At 38.9% G+C, this 17,634-nt stretch overlaps 1 pseudogene across 1 annotated transcript; it reads right to left on the bottom strand.

Moving 5' to 3' along the window:
• Positions 1–6,201: 6,201 nt before the first annotated feature.
• LOC114270359 (alpha-amylase-like) lies at positions 6,202–17,083 on the bottom strand (annotated as a pseudogene). The gene is made up of 4 exons (XR_014363372.1): positions 16,952–17,083; positions 14,354–14,366; positions 8,023–8,220; positions 6,202–7,118 (listed from the first exon to the last, which is right to left on the bottom strand). The product of XR_014363372.1 is annotated as an alpha-amylase-like (transcript).
• Between the last annotated feature and the right edge of the window lie 551 nt (positions 17,084–17,634).

Genomic DNA, 17,634 nt, shown 5'->3' with positions numbered 1-17,634 from the left:
GGCAAGCAAGGAAATGCTCGAGAACAAATTGTTCAGTTCATCGAGACTTTAGGGATTCATGGTTCAAATCATGTCCCCCGACTGAGAGAATTCTCCAAGTCCCTTACCGACCGAGCATATAGTTGGTACATTAACTTGGCCACAAACTTTGTTCGAAGTTGGGAAGAGATGGTCAACAAATTCTATGCCAAATTCTTTCAGGTGGCCGAGAAAGTGACCATGTAAGGAAAAGCAGCGGGAAGGTGAAGACATTCTCGAATATGTGAAGAGGTTTCAAGACAAAGCCGTAGAAATGTCATGAGGCTGTGGAGGAAAACTACTTGGTCCAAATCTGTATTGAAGGGGCATTGAACGGATACAAGATGCTTCTTGTTAATCACAAGCTACTCACCTTCTTGGCACTAATTGAAGCATCTTGGAACATCAACATACCTTAATCTCAGGAGATCAGGTTTGAGACTAGTTATAAAACCAGCTTCAAATCATCCCGAGGACCTTCTGTCACTGCGACTTCCGCATATTTTACCCGAAAGTCGCAGGGGAAGGAATTCAGAGGTCAAAAGAGGAAAAACTGTGAAGATGACATTCATTTTCCTTGTAGTGTTGAGGAGTTGAAGGCCTTAGTTAAAGAATGGGTGGCAGATGGGGAACTGAAGTTGCCTCGTATCGAAGAGCTTTTGTCGAAGAAGGACCGCGAGGGCCTTAATTATTGTGTTTTCCACCGATCACTAGGGCATCCTACAGAAAAGTGCCGGACGCTTAAGAAGATCTTTAGAAAGAAAGTCGAAGCAGATGAACTAGAGTTCCAAGAACAGAGGCCCTGAGATATCTTAGAAGACGTGGCTATGATGGCATATGACGGCCACAACCTGAGTAGCTGGTGAAAGTTTTTCAAAGGACCCTACGACTCTAGGGGCAAATGTCAATGTTCTGTAGAAGAAGTCTATCCATGACATCTACAATTTGTATTTACTACATTGTCTAAGAATTTTCTATCTTTCTTTCTTATGTTATGAAGAAAGTTATTTCCTCCATATTGTGTATCTCCATTAGAAGTTATTTTCACTATATTATGTATCTTGATTGTGTTGTGTCGCTTGAAACAGTTTTTAATTTTTTTTGCCCTTCAAAGAAGAAAGAGGAATAGTAAACTCGATTACCAACCAGAAGAGATCTTTCTTGCTGAAATAGTGTGTGCTCCCACTCGGACTTCTGAAGAACAGCCCTTATTTCCATCAGTGCAAGCTTCGATGGTCTTTCTTGTTGAAGCAAAGTATGTGTTCCCATTTGGACTTTCAAAGAATAACCCTTACTTTCATCAGTGCGAGCTTGGAGGATCCTTCTTATCAAAGTAGAAATACTCCTACTCGAACTTTTGAGGGCTAGCCTTTGCTTCTATTGATTACCAAAGTAGAGTGTACTCCTATTCGAACCTCTGAAGAGTAGTAATTGTATCCATCAATGCAAACTTCGAGGGTCTTTCTTGCTGAAGTAAAGTGTGTGCTCCCACTTGAACTTCCGAATAATAGACCTTGCTTCCATCAGTACGAGCTTCAAGGGATCTTTTTTTGCCAAAGAAAAGAGTGTGCTTCCACCCGGACTTCTAAAAGACAACCCTTGCTTTCATTTTGGACTTCCAAGGAACAAACCTCGTTTCCATCAGTGCGAGCTTCGAGGATCTCTCTTGTTGAAGTAGAGTGTGTGCTTCCACTCAGACTTTCGAAGAGCGAATCTCGTTTCCATCAGTGTGAGCTTCGAGGATCTTTCTCGTTGAAGCAGAGTGTGTGCTCTCACATGGACTTTCAAAGAACAAACCTTGCTTCCATCAGTGCAAGCCTCAAGGATCTTTCTTGCTGAAGTAGAGTGTGTTCTTCCACTCAGACTTTCAAAGAGTGTCAAGGATCTTTCTTGCTGAACTAGAGTGTGTTCTCTCACTTAGACTTTCGAACAATAGCCCTTGAGACTCGGTGGCCTATCAGAAGGGATCTTTCTTACCGAAGTAGAGTGTGTGCTACTATTCGGACTCTTGAGGGACTGCCTCGGACTTCTGAGGGACAGCCTTGCTTCTGCTTGGACTTCCAAGAGACAATCTTTACTTTTGTTGGTCCAAGCTTGGTAGATTCGGTTGCCTTCCAAAGGGATCTTTCTTGCCGAAGTAGGGTGTGTGCTACTTTCGGACTCCCGAGGGATAGTCTTGCTTTCATTCGAATTTCCGAGGAACAACCCTTGCTCTCATTAGTGCGGGTTCTAAAGGCACTGAGGTCGTGGAGTTTTTCTTACAAGAATTCATTTGCCTAAAATAGTAAAGCCGGCAAACTAGGCAAACAATATCGAGTTCAGATTATGATTCAAACATTACCGAAATAGAGGTGACATCAACAATAGTAATGACCTACTTAAGGTGCAACAATTTTATTCCTCTGAGCGAGTTCATGAAAATGCAACAATCAAGGTTTTGTCTCTCCAGGCCGGTTCCTCTCAAGCCGACGTAAAACTACAACGGTCACACAAAACTTTGGCATCAGCTATGTATTTCCCAAGCATCCACAAGATCAACAAAACGACAATCAATCATTCGACAACAAGATTTATATACAATATGAGGGCCTCATTTCCTCGAGTTTCATCGACAACAACAATATTTATTTTATTCATCCCATTCAAGCAAAGTTAGCAACAACACCAACAAGACTCAAAGGATTTAACTTATCTCTCTCTACACTAATGAATCTTTGCAACATTAATACTCCATCTGTGTCAGATTTATCAACACAAGGTTAAGCTCCAAAACATGAATTTCAGGATTACATTTAACATGCAAATCAAGATTCAATAGAAGCTTCAGCTATCTCAAGTTCAAAATTGATTTACAACAATGCCCACAAATCTTAAATGCCCAAATAAAATTTCTAGCAAGGCTCGAAAATTCAAATTTCATCAAAACAAGAGGTTCAAGAGTGGGTTTCAATAAAATACTTACAGATCTGAAGGCCACGCCCATGAGAGAGAGTGGCCAAGAATAATACAAACTGAAATCGTGAGGAAGTGGTGCCGGAGTGAGCAAATATTGAAGTTGGCGAGGCAGACGGGCGACGGCTAGGGTCGCAGTGTTGGCATGTTCCGAGCAAATATAACCAACGAACAAAGGAACAACAAAGGCACAGCAAAGAACAGTAGCGCAAGTTGTGGCGACTGCTGCGGTACCTAAGGCTGTTGCAACAAGCGACACACAAATAGTTATGGTTTTCGGTGGAGCAAGACTGAGCTCTGGTCTGTTCGGAGTTCTGAAGTCGTGTTGTTGGGCCAAAATGAAGCACTGAAGGCGGACTAGAGCTCGCGTCGGTGTGAGCTAGCAGGAACTTGGGTCATGGCGTCTGCAGTAGTGGCGACAGACGGCATGCAAAGCGGCGTAGATCTTCGGCGACTGTGGAAGCAAGATTAAGCTCTGGTGAGTCCAGAGCTCTGAGAAATTGATGCTGGACTGAAGTGAAATACTGAGGGTGGAGTAGAGCTAGTGTTGGAATGTGCTAACAGTAGCTCGGATAGTGGCATCTGTAACAATCGGAGCCGCGACAGTGGGCAACCTAGAAAAGAATAAGGGTTGATTATTTAATACTTCAAAGAAAGAAAAGCACACCCAGAGATTAAAAAAAAAAAAATCCAACGTATCTCATCTTCTCTCAAAAATCAAGTGCAAGTGTCCTTAATGTTCAAACAACTTTCAAGGATCAGTGACTCAGCTTATATGAGATTAACAATTCAAATTGGTTTCACAAAATGGTCAACAACAAAGATTCATGGGTTATACAATGAAGAAATTCATCTTTCTCAAGTCGAGTTTACACTCTTAACTATATTCAAGCAAGCTCCAACAAAATCAAAATCTGTTAGTATCAAGGAACAAAACATCGGGTTTCTTTCGAAGGTTTACCCACTAATCTAGAGTTATAGAGTAAGAGAAGATGGGTTAATGGTGAGATAGATCAGCGCCAAGAGAAAGAGCTGAGGTAGATGTAGCACGAGCCGAGGTCGCCGCAAGAAAAACATTACAAAGAGCTGGCCTGAGCCAGAGACAACCAGGACAAGTCGGTGGCGGTGTGAGCAGCGTGCGCGAGTAGTGGGCAAGAAGGGTGCTGGGCAGGCCAACACCGCGCTGAGTGGGCGGCATGGTCAGTGTTAATCAGTCACTGCTGGAAACAATAGTGAGGTCGCAGATGTCGGACACAAAACGAGCTGGTGGTCACGCGCGCAGGGCAGATGCGAGCCGAGCCGCAGCGCAACAGCAGCTGGAGTAGGTTAGCAGCGCAGTGTACTGACTGCCGTGAGTGAGTGCGCGCCGCCGAGTTGTCACGCTGTCAACAAGCTGAACGGTGACTACACACATCACGTTGAGTGGGGCAACATGTGTGGTCAGCGTTGGACCGTCGAGGCCGGAAGCAAACTATCAGAGAGAGGCCAGCGGTGACGACAATGGCGCCGATGTCTAGAGTTGCAGTAGGTGTTGGCGTGAACCGGTGGTAGCCGAAGCTGCCGCGACACCAACGTTAGCCGAAGCTGTGGTCGCCGACGGTGAGCAACGAGGCATCAATCTTTGGTGACGCCGACGATGTCGGTGCCTGAAGTTGCAGCAGTGGGCTACAAGCAAACGACTACGAAGCTTCGTTGGAGAAGAAAGCAACCTGGGTTAGCCTTTGTAGAGAGAAAGAGGGGCAAAACGGTTGTATAACAAACAAAAAAATAAGAAGCTAAGGATTAGGGTTTTTGTCCCTTTCCTTAAATAAATAAAAAAAAGTATTATTCTCTGAATATTCCCTCAGTTATTCTAAAAATGTATATATGTATATAGTGTGCTTGATGTATTCCCAAAAAAAAAAAAAAAATGTGTGTGCCCTTATCTCTTCAAGAAAAATGGGTGCTTTATTTATTTTATGTTTTCAAATGATGTAAAAACAAATCAGTGGCACAATATATATATATATATATATTTTAATATTGCTTGTCGATTTTATCCGTAAATTACAAGTGAGTCCTCAGCTTTATCCATAGACTCTATCATGACCAAATATTCCTGAAGACATAATGCGAAGCATGGCTGTCAAGGTGAAACTATGCATGTCCGAGAAAACTAAAATTTCTCATACACGCAAGGGGCAAATGTAAGAGGAGCAAATTTGTACCCACTAAATTAATTAGGCCCAATAGTCCAAGGTTGGTGGGCCCGAATTTATCGCAAGTCCAAGATCGGTGGGCCCGGATTTATCGCCATCAAATGGGCTGAATCGCTCTAAGCCTCGAAAGGGTTCGAATCCACGAACCTAGAGACTTACTCGAGCTCGGACTTGAAAGGGTTCAGATCCACGAACCTAGAGATCCGAAACACTTGGCTTCGAATGGATTCAGACGCAATCAAGAAGTCGCTCCATTAATGAGTCCCAGAACACTTGCGGACTTGGAGCTTTCCGGGATCTATGCACCAGTACCATGGGCGTAATGGAGTTCGAACAAAGGACCCGATCCCAAGGATGGTGAGTGGAGATAAATTCACTTTTCGGTTAAACTAGCCTATGCCTGGGTCGAGGTGGCACGATCTAGGGGGTCCCTGAGACTCGACAATATTTGTGACATGGCGTTTTCTTGAACTACACCTAACCCTTCTGTGGCAGGACGTCCTCTGGGACTAACCCGGACCTTTTGGGATGATTAGGGATCATTGATTAGGTGTGGCTAAAAAGAAGTGTTCGTTGAGAGGTTGACCTCCTCTTCGAGGGTTTTCCTCATTCTCGGAGAGGTCACCTCCTCGGACAAGGTGGTTAGAGAGAATATTCCCCATGTGCTTTGAACATGAGCTCCATCCTACATCATAAGGTGCCTATAAATAGCACCCACCCATAGCTTTACAAGGGATGGATTTTGGAGAGATAACTCTTGGGAAAGAACTAATTTCCCTTTTCCATTATCAACCTTGAGAGTGAAAGTGGGAGATCCATGGGAGAGCCTTGCCATTATTCTCTCTCTAACTATTTTTCCTTTTTCTTCACCCAATCTCTTATCTCCATCATCTCCTTTTTTTTGTGTTCTTAGTTGAGACTATTGAAGAATCTAAGCCTCTCATCATCTTCTACAGAATTCAAATTTTTCTTCAAGGATCTTCGAAGATCTTCGAATTTTACAACGATGTTCTTGAAACATATCATACAACAATTAACAGCAACAAAACAATAATATCGCTTTCTGTTTTCTTGTTTTCAAAAATAGAAAAAGCAAAAGCTGCAGAGGGGGAGGAGGTGGAGGTGGAGGTGGAGAAGGAGGAATTACCACTGATGGAGTCTCGAGATGTGTAAGAATGTGGGCATATCCTAGCATGACTTTGTCAGGTTGGAAAGGCCAAGTATTTTGAGAATATGTATCATGATTGTCAATGAAAGTCACAACATTTCCCGGTAAAACACCAATCAACCCCGGTGGATTTTTATTCGAGTCCTTCAGCCTCCACAGCTCGCCTTGGACAGCAACTTGAAGTATCCCTTTGGTAGTAAAATCAAATGCTTTCAGAGAACCACCCGCTGTCTGAACCCACTGAACTATCTTATTTCTATGCTGGTCTTGATTATAGTCTGGCTTCCCATCCTGCCTGTAAGTAAACTGCTCCCAATTCTCCCCAACAGCGAAATCCGAGGAAGTGTTCTGCATATAGATCTTGGTGATGCTCGGGCTATATCCCAAGACAAAATCAAATCGCCATCCAGAAAATCCGATATATGTCTTGAACCAATTCATCCAGTCAGATAGTTCTCTCTGTACCCTCGGGTTGAGGTGGTCGATGTCAGGTGCAAGATAGAAGTCGCCCCCAGTGTCAAGATTTCCTTTGCCATCGGAGTATTTAGTATCGTCTTTGCAAATGAAGGAGGGACCCCAGTCAAGGCGGTCATCGGGGGTTCCTCCCTCGAAGATGCACAATATCCCTCTTCTGTCTTTCTTTTCAACACTTCTGTGGTTGATTATTATGTCAGCAACACATTTGATCCCATTGTTATTGAAGGATTTAATCAAAGTTTTTAATTCGGACTCAGTTTTGTATTTGGATGCATCCAGATCATACAATCTTCCTGGCAGGTACCCTGGGTAAACACAGGATAAAACAGTGAGATTATGAGATATTCAACCTCTAATTGCCTAGTTGAATACCAAACTCAGAACCCATGAGAAGGAGAAGAAGAAAAAAAGTTTCATCACAATTACATTCAAGGTCATCCTCAAAACACATGGTGTATGCCATATGTAAATTATGATTTAAATTTTAAGTATTGGTTATGAGCTATTTGTGGTGTTTAGTTATGAGCCAGTATTATTGTAGGAGAACAACAAAGTGCTAACATCAATACTATATATACTGTCTAGAAAAGATAGGTACCTAGAAAAAATTAAGAAAGATATCCTTAATTGTGATGTGTGGTCTATATTTAATTATTATATAGTAGGACCTACACTTAAAATGAATATTTATCGTATAATATTTTTTTTTCTAGATGCGTAGCATTATTGTAGAAAATTACATCAATAGACTATATTCATTTTGAGTATGACTCACATTACATCAATTTTAAATTTATACTCTATACCTCGCTTTCGAGATAATGATTGGGATACAAATTCTAGGTACATAAAAATTTTTAATTGTTAAATAAAAAATAATTACATCTCATTATGGGATTTGGTTATGCTTAAAAATGGTGTTAGTTTGATCAAAGTGTTTTCTGTTGTTTCCAAAGGTGATATTAGTTACAACCCAAAACAGCCATGTCTAATAAATCAAATTGATTTTAAAATTCAACGGTATAATATGTTATTTTTTGAAGGGGTGTGCATAATAGAGTATCTATGAAATTGATCATATACCATTGGATATATGTAAATGAAACTCATGGCATGAAAATAATAGAAAAAGAAATGACCAATAATAGCACATTAAACTTATAAAAATCCAAAACCAAGCATAGAGAAACATAATAGGAAGGTTATGACCTTGGGGTGCAGCAGATTGAGAGGGAGGGGGTAGCCAAACATGGGTAATTCCAGCAGTAGCCAGGTCTGGAATTAAGTTGATGAGGGAGTTGTACCATCCTCCTTGCTTACTGCTTGATGCCCAATTAAACCCCTAATCATCATCATCATCATCATCATCATCATAAATTATAAATATCACATGTATGTATGTAATGCCTGAAATAACAAGGTAGGAGATGGAGAGAATGGTTTACAGTGTACATGTGGATGATGGCAACGGCTATGTACCTGAAATAACAACTCTGAACACTAAAAATATAGATATACCCGCAATAAAACACTCGTTTTGATGGGAGATCGGTCCAAGTACAATCTAAAAGTCGGTTTTATTATTATTTTTTTAAATATTTCTTTTTATTTTAGATAGGAAAAACAATTCATTAGAAAAAAAAAGAGAAAGAGTTGCTAAAAAACATTTTTCAAATCAGACTTATACAATAGTTAAATTTGAACTCTACGCTATTTTCTTCGTGTTCTTTTTTTTCATGTTTGAGTTAGCATTACTGAAATTTTTAGAATAATTATTTGAGCTTTACAAACACAAAAACCAAAGAAAGAAAATATATATATATATATATACATAAAAAAAAAATTACAAATTTTGTTGATGAAGCTCACTTTTTAAAAAAATTGTCTATCTATATATATATTATTTGTTTTATTTTTTTTAAGCACCATAGAATTAGTTTTATCACAATGGGTTTGACTTTTCTTATATTTACATCTCAATATTAGAGAACTTGAGGGATCCGTAAAATCTACCATGGGCCCCGTTTCGATGATTCGACATGTTCATTTTGTAGCGCCCTCAATGTATATCATCTGTAAAAAAAATTAATTCAATTTGATAACCATAACATTTTCTTTTTATCGTATTTATCTCCGTAAGATGGACAACAAATACATTTTTTTAAATAGACTATCCATTTTTTAGAAACAAAGATGATAAATTAAAAAAGTTACAATTATTGGATTGACGTAATTTTTTTCATAAATAATATACATTGAAACTCTTACAAAATAAACGGTTTTAATTATCGAAATGAACTTATAGTAAATCCTACGAATCCTTTAATTCTTTTTCCTATTAAGTTGTAAATATAGAAAAACACCAATCTTTTTACAATAATGTTAGATCTATAGTGAGAAATATGTGCAGCCAATCAAATCTATTAAACTTGATGTATAGAGAAATGGAGAGAATGAATTATGTATTGATTGATTGATTGATATTATTGATTGATTTTTTCTGTATATTACAATTCTTATATATAGAGGAGAAGATGGTAGTAGGTGTAGGTGGTAGTGGAGGTGGTAGGTGGAGTGGGTGGTAGTGGAGGTGGTAGGTGGGTGGTAGTTTACATTTTACAATTTACATTTTACATTAACAGCCCCCCTCAAACTCAAGGAGGATAGGTACTAGCCAACTTGAGTTTGGAGAGAGTAACAAAACAGAAAAATAAGCTGACAATTAAAAATGGGATAGGAGACACTGTATGGTCGTGTCGGACCGTTGTAGCAGACAGTTTACGGGGTCATGTCGGACCGTTGTAGCAGACACTGTGTGGTCGTGTCAGACCGATGTAGAAAACAGTTTATGGGGACCGTTGTAGCAGGACAGTTTACGGGGTCATGTCGGACCATTGTAGCAGGACAATTTACGGGGTCATGTCGGACCGTTGTAGCAGGACAGTTTACGGGGTCATGTCGGACCATTATAGCAGGACAGTTTACGGGGTCATGTCGGACCGTTGTAGAAGACAGTTTACGGGGTCATGTCAGACCGTTGTAGAAGACAGTTTACGGGGTCATGTCGGACCGTTGTAGCAGACACTGTGTGGTCGTGTCAGACCGTTGTTGTAGAAGCTAATCGGAATAAATGTCGGGACAGTTTACGGGGTCATGTCGGACCGTTGTAGAAGCTGACCGGAATCAATGTCGGGACAGTTTATGGGGTCATGTCGGACCGTAGTAGAAGCTGACCGGAATCAATGTCGGGACAGTTTATGGGGTCATGTCGGACCGTTGTGGTGGTGCACCAAGGGGGCGACTTAGGGAGTGCGCCATGAGCGACTTATACATGATACTGTGTATAACCCCCCCTCAAACTCAAATAGGTGTGAAGATAGAAACCTATTTGAGGTTGAAACAAAGGGATTGATAAAGTTGACCGGTGTAGAAGATACTGTATGAGTGTGTATACAGGCTGCCCAAAAAATATACATGGATGTAGATATCGAGCCCTCAAAAGTCGTGCCCTCAAAAGGTGTGCCCAATCTGTCAAAAGGCGTGCCATCAAAAGGCGTGCCCGATGCATCAAAAGGCGTGCCAGATATGATGGCGAGGCACGTGAGTACCTTGGCTGGCGTGCCCGTTTGTCTGGCGTCAAGAGGCGCGCGATGCGCGTGGCTGCCTCGGCTATTTAACCAAGACGGAGCCTGAGGCCGAGGCAGAGGCAAAAAACCTGCGAAATCCTCTAAAAAACACTTCGTTGTGCTGAGAGAGATAGTCTGTAACACTCTGTTGCGAGAGATGGCTTCGTCGTCCCGTGGTCTGCTGACTCTCTTTCCCGACCTCAACGAGTCAACAAGAGAGATAACGGGAGCGGTGGCCAGTGAAACTCAACCAAGCGCCCCGGAGTTTGCTCCGTTGAACTTTCCGATGCGGTCTGTGGAGCAAAGAATGGCAGTGCAGTCGGATGTGGAAGCCAATCAGTATACATTGAAGTCATGTGTGGAAACCATGACTGCGATTACAAACTTGTCGAACCGGCTGCAGAGTAGGGCAAATGAGGTGCAACAGTTAAATTCCCAGCTGGCTCTGCTCCAACGCCTGTATAAGGATGCGCGAGCAGAGATAAGTGTGCTAAAGGCGGAAAACAAGGAGCTGAAGCGGAAGGCCACCGTGATGTTCCGATTTGGAGGGCCGCCATATGCTGCAGTGGAGGAGCAGGGAGTAGTGATCATGCCCAGTGGAGTGGGTGACACGGAGGCAACACCGGCAAGGACCGCCCAGGACGGAGGCAAGAAGAAAAGACCTGCGGCAGAGTAGAGAAGAAAAATCCCATCTGTGAATGTGGTTGTTTGTTTGTGTTTTGGTTTGTTGTTGTTGTTTTTTTTTTTTTTTTTTTGTTGTATGTGGAAACATGGTGATCGGGGTGAGTCCCGATATGAATAAAATGAGTTTGGTGTGCAGATCTTCCTGCGTCTTTTGTTTTGGTTGTTTTTTTTTTTTTTTTTTTTTTGACTCAGACCCATGTGCGCCGGATGGGTGATATGGAAAACATTTTGAGAGGTGGAATATAAAAAAAAAATAATAATAAGAGAAGGGAAAAAGAGTGATGCTCACGAACATAAAAAAAAATATATAGAGATTAAAATAAAAAAAATGGAACGTGGGTGGAATAAATTAAGAAAAAGGAGGGATATGAGTAAAGGGAGTATGGGGGAGAGAAAAAGGGACCAGAGAGAGAGGGAGTGGGTGGAGTGCATGTGTATCTGTCCGTTTGTTTTTTTTTTTTTTTTTTTGGTTTTGTTGGTGTTTTTGTTTTTTTTTTTTTTTGTTGTGTTTGTTGTTTTGTGCTTCAACACCCCAAACCCGAGAGAGTGGGAGACAGTTTCCTCTAGAAGAGAGAGAGTTACGGAGGCATGGTGTGGGTTGTGTGCTGAGAGAGAGAAGAGAGAGTTGGATTTATCAGTGTTGTGAGGTCAATGTCGTGGTGGTGGGAGTGAATCAGAAAAGGGTTTTGGTGGAGAGAATGGATTGGATAGAGAGATTGAGATTCCAACATTGCTGTTGTTGCTGGTGTTGTTTCAGATTCAAGCAAAAGGGGTAGAGAATCAGGGGTGGCAGATGAAGAATAAGCCTCGAATAAGTAGCTTTGGCCACCAAACATTGCATTTCTCGTCTCTCCTGTTCTGTGTATTATTCTGCAAAGCACCCATTCCTCCTTGAAGGAGTGACGGTAGGAGAAGTCACCGTGGAGACGGTACTCATGCATGACCCACTTGGCCACCAAACTAGGGTTTGAACTTTTCGTCGTGCGGCGGTCGTCTTGGAGAATAACGAGGTCGGCGTCGTCCCAAGAGTCGGGGGAGGGTGTGCCGGTGAGGAGGGACGGGACGAGGAGGTAGATGACGAGGAGGTAGATGACGGAGGCGATTAGCGAGATGACGGCGGCAAGCTCGGAGAGGGTGACGATGTGGAGGGGCATGGAGTTGCAGATCTTCTCACGCCAGCGGGGATCTGGGGACTAGCAACCTAGTGTGCACAGGCTTCGTCGATAGCAGCGGAGACGGAGGGTTTGGAGCGAAGAAAGTCTGCTTGTTCCGTAGGGATGGATTTTCCTGGAGCGAGTGAGTCTTCCAATTGGAGGATGTGAGTGGTCTTCTTGCGGAGGGCACGGAGGCTGTGCTTTGGCGAGGTATGTGTAAAAAAAATCTTAGCGGATTAGGTTGAGGTCCGGCGGACGGCTAAGGTGAGGTTGCCGCCCGCCGGTGAAGCGAAAAATACTCTGCTCTGATACCATGTTAAACTTGATGTATAGAGAAATGGAGAGAATGAATTATGTATTGATTGATTGATTGATATTATTGATTGATTCTATGTTGTATATTACAATTCCTATATATAGAGGAGAAGATGGTAGTAGGTGTAGGTGGTAGTGGAGGTGGTAGGTGGAGTGGGTGGTAGTGGAGGTGGTAGGTGGGTGGTAGTTTACATTTTACAATTTACATTTTACATTAACAAAATCCAATGATATGTTCCACCAAATCCGGTAGATCTTTGTGAGAAAATCAATTTTTTTTTTTTTCATAGACCGGTGTGAGAAAAATCATTGATTGATGAATATTTGCTAATCAAACCGTTAGTCAAGTTTGGCCGTGTGGGATACAAACGAGATATGTGACGCGATCCCCTGATGCTGATGGTCCGCTAATGACTACACTAATTAGGCCTAGTTTAATTTGTGGATAAGCAATGAGAATTGAATTAAGGATTATTTTGAAAAGTTAGTTAAAAATTAATTTTTTTAACTTTTTTTTAATTATTTTTGAAAAAATGTATAAAAAATTAAGAAATAATGTGACCCAAAATACATTAAAAATTATCTTTGGGGAAATTACCCACAGGTCCCATGTGGAACATGTGGACACCATTTAATCCCCTAACTTTTTGGGTACACCCAAAAGCCCTTTCTTCCATCTCTCTGGTTTTTTCTTCCCTTTTTACGTTTTCTTCTTTCTCTTTTTTTCTACATTTTTCTCTCATCGTCTTCGTCATAGACGATGGTGCAAGTGTTCATGTCTTTCTCCATTGATCGGGGTTCACTGATAACCGCCAACCATCGAAATCAACTCGTGATTTCACTCTCACCGACGGCGAAGATATATATTTCCGACGAAGAAGATGAGTGGATCTATTTAGATCTGATGTAGATCTACTCAGATCTACATCAGATCTGAGTAGATCTACATCAGATTTGGCTAGATCTAAACAAAAAATAGTTGTCGGAGTACAATCCTCTCTCTACATCTGCCTTTCTCCTTCGATCTCTTTTTTTTTTCTCTGCTATACACTTCTGTTTTTCAGTTCTAATGGAGAAAATTTTCGAATTCTGAACAAGTAGTTTTCGAGTTTTAGTTATAGGCGGTGAAAACTGTAAAATTTTGCAGTTTCAAATTTTTTTTTGGTGCTGGAATGAATCATGGTTTAAAACTGTAAAATTTTGCAGTTTTATAACATTCTTTAGAACTGTAAAATTTTACAGTTTCATAACATGTTTTTTAATTTTTTTTTGGGGCAATATTCTAGACATTTCGGTGAGTCTTCGGCGACCGTTAAACGGAAGTCCAATGGTAGTAAGATATGAACAGTGTCTGTAAATTAAAAAAAAAAAAGAATTTTTTGGTAAGAATTAAAAATGTATTGGACTAATTGGTGCAAATATTTTATTTTGAAATTAGCTGAATGTTGAACTTGGTACATGAGACTTATCAATAAGTTCTCCATTATCTTTTAACTTTTAACCATCTTTCTGAAAAGGCCCAAATATTCTAAAATAAAGTAACCTTTTGTTTGTTTTTGTGCAAACTGCTTAGATGTCCGAGTATTTTATATGATGTTTGGTCAGAAAATTTAACCCTGAGTTACTTGTTCCAAAATTAGACAAAGTGTTTAATAATGTTGTGTTTGATTAAAGGATTTAAAAAGAAATTTAGAAAATGAAAAAAAAAAGATGTGTGAAATAATGTAAAATATAGATATATTTTATTAACATTTTACATACCTTTTCCATTTTCCTGTTCAAATCCATTTCTAAATCCTCCAATTAAACACAACGTAAAAGACAAAGGAAAAGAAGCGTTCACATTTTATATGATTGGGAGTGTTACAATAGAGCTTGTTCCAACCACAGAAATCAAATTGACTTAGGCGGTGTTTGGAAAGGAGGTTGAGAGGCTATTTTATCCTCATTCGAACAAATAGTCAAAAAGTTGTACTATAGCTGAGTTTTTTATTTTTATTTTTATCAGAAACTGACGCGTGACAGATTTGGTAGAAGTGTCATGACTGTGCAGGGCAGATTTGAAATTATGATTTTGCCCTTTTAATTTTTAATTAACCCACCAACTTAGCATTCCAACACATCGAGGCAATTTAGTCATTTCATACCTCCAACAAATCAATCATCATGCACTTGCACAATTTCATCACGTCAGGCATAACTTTTTGGAAATAATTTAATTAATTTTTGTCTCAATATCATTTCAAACACATTTTTCAATACAACAATTAAACAAAAAACTCAATCCATCTTCTCAAACATAAAAACTAAAATAACTTACTAAAATAATCAAAAAGTCTAAAAAATAGCCACTTCCCAAACACCCACTTAGTATGGTGAATGATTGATTTCCATTATTAATAAATTTTAATAATGTTAAGAACATAGAAACTAACTACAGATGAATGAAATATAAATATCTTACAAGGGGTAGGTCTCACATGTGGATCTCAAATCATGTAAATCCCATTTATTATGTGACATTTGTGTCATATTCTATGTGTTCAACACTCTTTACCTTCTGACTTATTGATAAATTTTCATACAAAAAATCCTATGAGCTAAATTTAGTAGTACATATATTTCTCTCTCTAGAATGGGAGTTAGACACTGCCGGCCTGGGGCTAAGGCCACTAAAGCCTGTACTTAGGGCTCACAAATTTTGGCCCAAAATAAGGCCCAAAATTTATTAGTTTTACATTATATTAAAGTTCAAACCTAATTTTTTTTATTGTTTGAGACCTAGTCCAAAAAGCCCCTCAAAAAAAATCTGTTAGGCAAATTAAAAAATATATATATATCATCATTGTTAGGCCTAATTAAAATTTTATATAATTAGTCCAAACAAATATATATGATATAATGAGTCCAAATAGAGTCCAATGTCAAGATTTTAATAGAGTAAATAACTTTATTTTAATTTTTTTGCCCTCTCTTTATCATAGTTTAATTGAATAATTTTACCCAAATTTATTTTCCTTAATTTTGTTTGTCCTCTCTCTTTATCATAATTTAATTGAATAATTTTGTCTTAGTTTTTTCTCCCAATTTTTTTTCTAATAATTTGTGTTTTGTTATAAAAAAATCAATGGATTGTGATTTGTGAGGATTGTTATCACATATCATATTACAATAATATAATCATTTCGTTATCAAATATCAACAAATTATCTTGTTTGTATCGATTATTGCTAAATTATAAAACAACATGACCCTATTTTATCTTTCTTGTGTCTTTGTAATGATTTTTTTGTATCTTAATGTATGAAAAAAAAAATTAATGATACATGTGTAAGGAAACTTTTTGTAGTTACTAAATAATGAAAAAAATTATTGATAACTTATTATTTTATCCGTAATTTTTTTTATAAAAAATATATAGATAAAAGGCCCCACTTCAACAGTCTGGAGCCAGAGTTTCCCTCTGATTTTTCTCTCAGCATTTTCTTTTCTTTTTTGGAGTGATCCTTACTGTTCCTTGTTACTATTTGATGTGGGTGGTTCATCTCCCCTTCTAGTGAGTAGGAGTGTGGGACTCCTTTTCCTTCTTTAACTTCTTATGCTTCTTTGTTGGAGTCTGTTTTACTTCATTTTCTGGTAATTATCCCTTTTGTTTTGCTCTCCTTTGTTTGGTCTGGGCAAGACTTGTAGTCCCTTTGCATTTTTGGGCTGTTTATGACAGGATTGGCAGATAATCTAGAGCGTGATAATAATGATAATATTAGTAGTAATTTCTCAGAAGCATTTGATCATGAAAAGGCATGGTCTTTGATGCTTTATTGAGTGCATTTTTTTTTTTGGGGGGGGGGGGGGGAATAGTAACATTATTCGTTTTGACCCATTTAAAAATTTTGACTTTAAACCCAGCATTTTCACCTACAAGCGGATGACAAGAGTGAGATACATTAACCAATGAATCTAAAGGCTAAGTAAACCAATTTTATACAACTAGACCAACATTCAACATATTCATAATGATATATTCATAATGATATATTCATAACTAAGTAAACCAAATTTATTAGTATTAATGTGCATGTTAATTTTAGGTTTTTATTTTTCTTTCTAAGCCTGAGCTCGAGCTTGAGCTTGAACTTTTAAGTTGGACTTGAACTCGACCCCTATTTGAGCTAATTTTTTATTTTCAGAAAGCCCAGGACACTCAGAAAACTCCGCTAGTTTGCAGCCTTACTAGAGAACGGAAGCAACAAGAGGTTACAAATATGTTATATTAGACTTTCTTGAGTCCATATTACTAATTATTCTGGTGACTTTTTGACATACAGTTTTTTTTTTTTTTGGGTGCTATTTCTCCCATACAGCATAGTCATTGCCAGAGGTAGAAACATGAAAATTAGGTGGAATAAGATTTCCAAGATCAAGCTTTGGACCAATCTTGACAATGATTTTATCATCAACCATGGCTACATATAGATCAGCATCAGCAGCCATAAACTGCACTGTGCTCAATGCAGTAGCAGTAGTAGGGGTATTTTTATACTTTCGAATCTCTCTCAATGCATGTCATCTTCCTGTACTTTTAATTTCATGCTATTTAATGAAATTTTTCTTTACTGATCAAAAAAAAAAAAAAAAACTGCACTATGCTCGTTGCGTCGATCCCATTCCTTCTCCTAATTGCAGCCAATGTAGCTATTGGATCCTTCAGTCCCCACTCAATGAAGTGGTCATAAAACTGCAAAATACTAAAAATTAAAAAATATCAATTTTATATATTAATACTATCAATAGTATTACTAATCTGGTAGTATACAAACAACAACTCTATCCTACATCTCCAACCTAATACCATGATACTAATAATTTATTCATTCAATTTCACCGTACTCTTAATCCCCTTCATCATATGGAGCCAAACAAACATGGTCATCATGATATGATTCATTGTAATTTTTTATTTTAAAAGGAAATATTATTAAAAATTAATTTATTTACAATAATAATTTGTCATATTATTTTTCTAAATTTTTTTGTATGAATTT

This window comes from Camellia sinensis, chromosome 3 (genome assembly GCF_055761805.1).
Source record: "Camellia sinensis isolate YWXY chromosome 3, ASM5576180v1, whole genome shotgun sequence".
NCBI lineage: Eukaryota > Viridiplantae > Streptophyta > Magnoliopsida > Ericales > Theaceae > Camellia > Camellia sinensis.
The sequence above is the reverse complement of the archived record's forward strand: the minus strand, read 5'-3'. Positions and strand labels throughout refer to the sequence as shown.